Below are 3,567 nucleotides of genomic sequence, written 5' to 3' on the forward strand. Positions count from 1 at the left end.
TCAACAAATTCAAATGGAGGAACATTTAAAAAAATATCTGACCAGATTCCTCAAAACTGTCATGGTCATAGCAAGGTTATGAAAAACAAGGAAAGATTGAGAAACAGACCAGGGAGCCTAAAAAGACATGATGACTAAATGCAATGTGGCACCTTGGATTGAATTCTGGGACAGAAAAAGAGTTAGTAAAATCTGAAATAAGTCTGGAATTTGTACCAGTGTTGGCTCCTCAGTTTTATAAATATTTTATGATAATGTAAGATGTTAGCCTTAGGGAAAACTGGGTGAAGAGAACACAGAAACTTTTTGTACTATCTTTGTAACCTTTTCAGTAAATCTAAAGTTATTCCAAAATAAAGTTGATTAAAAATAAAAAATAAAGCACTCTGCTTATAATTTTGAAAACGTGATGACTGCACAATTTCCCCCTAGACTAGCTTCTGGCTGAGCACACTTCAAACCCTCTTTGTCTTCCATCAGCTACATACTTCTAATGGCAGGTCCCACAGGACACATCCATTTATGAGAGAATAAAGCATGGTTGGGAGCTTTCCTGGAAGCCATTCCAACACCGGGAGAGTCAGCAATAACTTATCAGGGAAGTGACTCAAATTCATCTTTTTCCCTCACCCAGATTCCCTATGTGCCCAGAGCCACTTACGTGCATCTAGAATGAAGCCAAGTGTGAATGAAATAAAACTGGAATGGAAAAAAGTCTTAACCAATCCCCGTTGAGGAGGTCTTTAAGATATCTTCCTCGGAGCTGGTCGGGATGAGCGGTGGTGGGACAGAGACCCCGGTGGGTTGTGAGGCCGCCGCAGGCACAAGAAGAAGGACTCTCTGGGGTTCGCGGGCTTGCCGGTGCACCTCATTATCAAGGATCTTGGAGAAATTCATTCAAGGCTCTTAGATCACAGACCAGTTATCCAAGGTGAAACCCATTATTTTGTGAAAGAATTTGAAGAAAAATGTGGTCTTCGAGAAATGCGAGTTCTTGAAAATCTGAAGCACATGATCCAGGAGACAAATGAACATACTTTTCCGATGTGTAGAGCAATGCAAGACAACTTAAACCAAGTTCTCCAGAGACTGCAAGCAGCTACTGACTCGGTCTGTAGACTCCAGCAGAGGGAACAGGAGCGAAAAAAGATTCATAATGACCTTTTGATAGCTAGTGAGAAACAGCATGTGACGCAGTGGGAGGATTTCATGAAAGAGCAGCAGGGCAAGCAGGCAGAAGTGGACGGGGAGCACAGGAAGGCCCTGGAGAAGCTCAGAGAGCAGTATGCCGAGGTGGAGAAGGGCCTGGCCAGTGAGCACGTGAGCCACAGCAGTGAGGAACTACCGAGGAAAAACTGACCAAGAAACTGCTCCCACCCAACCAGTTAGCCTCTGCTTCACGCTTAGCAATATATTCAGTGGCACTCTTCTGTCGGAAGACGGAGCCCTCTCCTGGAGCCTTTGCTGTTTCCTAGAGGAGTGCCACATCTTTCCAGTTTCAAGTGCCTCTAAATGATCCTTCGAAGGGGAAGAAGTTGGAGGAAAGCGGTGTCCACATGCTCGTGGTTAATGTGGACCAGTCGTGGTTTCCATTGATTGATTATCTCAGAGAACTAACCGTAAGTACAGACTTCTTAGGGAAGTAATGTAATTCATCCTTCTGCAGGGTTAATGTTAGTTTATCATTGTGGCTTAGAAAGCAGAGATGGTGTCTGCCTGTCATGGCCTCCTTGGCTCTTGAAGGAATGTATATGGTGTTATTCCATGAGTAATGTAGACAGAAACAGCTGTCCCGGGAGCAGAGACCATAGTGAAGAGAGAGGAGCGTCAGAACCGCGTCTCTGCTGTGACATGGGGCCACGCTGGTCTCTGAACAGTTCACTGGGAGAAGTTGTCGTATAATGCCGTGTTTTCGCTGGACAATAAGACACGCTTGTTAAGATTGTGGCCTTCCAACACTTCATGTTTTCAGCTTTGTTTAAAACATGCTTACAAAGAAAAGCTTACCAGAAACACAGTTGACTTTGAACCTTTTCAAGAACCATAATCTTGCCCATAGTCTTTACCTCATTTTTATGTCTGTTTTTGCTGTGGGTAAGCTTTGTAAGATAAATAATGTCTCTACATGTTTCAGCCATTTAATGAGTAATCAGCAAATTCTGCCAAGGCCTCCCTCTGGAACCGTATAAAGATCCTGGCTCTGAATAAACCAGAAGTATTTGCCCACACAGCAAATGATCCATGTTAAATGTAAATCCTTTTTAGTGTTGAACGTCTGTCTGCATAAGCAGGTGTATTATGATGAAACATGTACCAGTTCTGTCATCACTATGATCTTTAAAAATCTGCATTTAACAGTCTAATTGAGGAACTAAATAGATTTTTTTTATTTACCAAGAACCAAGCAGAATTTTATGCAATAATTTCAAGAGATTTATGGCAGATGAATGTGAGGTATAGGTAGACCTTTCAGGTGTTTTTCTCGTTGCTCTTCAGTGAAGAAAGGCACGAGGAGGAAAACACCCAGCTCGCTTGTGTTATCTCAGTGTTGCTGCTGCAGAAAAGTGACAATGCCTGCCTGTGCAAATGTATGGCTTACTGTCACGGCTTCATTCTTGGCTGCATGTTGAAAATGTGATTAAAGTTAATAGAGGAGAAAAAAAAAAGATATCTTCCTTTTAAAGAGTTGAAACTACATAGATCACGTGAACTCAGTGCTAGATGCCCTCCTTGGGTCTTGGAAAGAGCCAGTGCAAGTCACGGGGTTTGGGCAGAAGCTTCATTTGTCATTGTTGTTTACTCACTAAGTCATGTCCAACTCTTTTGCAACCCCGTGGACTGTACGTACCCCGTCCAGCTCCTCTGTCCTTAGGATTACTGGAGTGGGTTGCCATTCCTGTCTCCAGGGGAACTTCCCCACTTAGGAATCAAACCTGTATCTCCTATATTGGCAGGCAGACGCTTTACAACTGAGCCACCAGGGAAACCCTCAAAATGTATTAGCTTAGCACTAAATTCTCCATGGAACGATCTTAGAGGATACAGGTGAACGCTGTCAGAAATGATGCAAAGCTTGCCCCCTGCCCCTTTAGCTCAGGTGCTCCTGCTCTTTCATCAGGTCAGGTCCCAGCTCAAGCATTCAGTCCTCTCTATTGGGTTCCCTGAGAACCCAGGGCAGGTTTAGGTAAGTCTTTCAGGCCCCCTCCATGCCTCCATTGTAACATTTGATTACATAAGTTAAGTGTGTAGTTAGCCTGTAGGCTCACTGAGGGCGTGGTTCAAAGCTTTTTAAAAATCTTTGTACTGTCACAGAGGGCCCCCAACAATCCCTTGTTGAGTAAGTGAATTGATGCTCTTGTTGAAGGAGGGAAGCCCCACCAGGGAGAGACTTGGGCACCCGTGATAAGAACATCAAAGCTCTGATGACTGACCTCTGGGGTCAATTACAATGGGAGGGTAAGAGAAACAGCTCATCACCAACAGCCTCTTCAAAGTTTATACAGAAATAGGTTTCTCATTCTACAAATGAATCTTTAATCAGTCCTACACAGGTTACCAAGCTTAATA

General features: G+C 43.6%; 1 pseudogene across 1 annotated transcript; it reads left to right on the forward strand.

Moving 5' to 3' along the window:
- Window positions 1-667: 667 nt before the first annotated feature.
- LOC122451138 lies at window positions 668-1,936 on the forward strand (annotated as a pseudogene). Its single transcript, XR_006272312.1, has one exon. The product of XR_006272312.1 is annotated as a biogenesis of lysosome-related organelles complex 1 subunit 5-like (transcript).
- Window positions 1,937-3,567: the final 1,631 nt, after the last annotated feature.

Source organism: Cervus canadensis, chromosome 12, assembly GCF_019320065.1.
Source record: "Cervus canadensis isolate Bull #8, Minnesota chromosome 12, ASM1932006v1, whole genome shotgun sequence".
Lineage (NCBI taxonomy): Eukaryota > Metazoa > Chordata > Mammalia > Artiodactyla > Cervidae > Cervus > Cervus canadensis.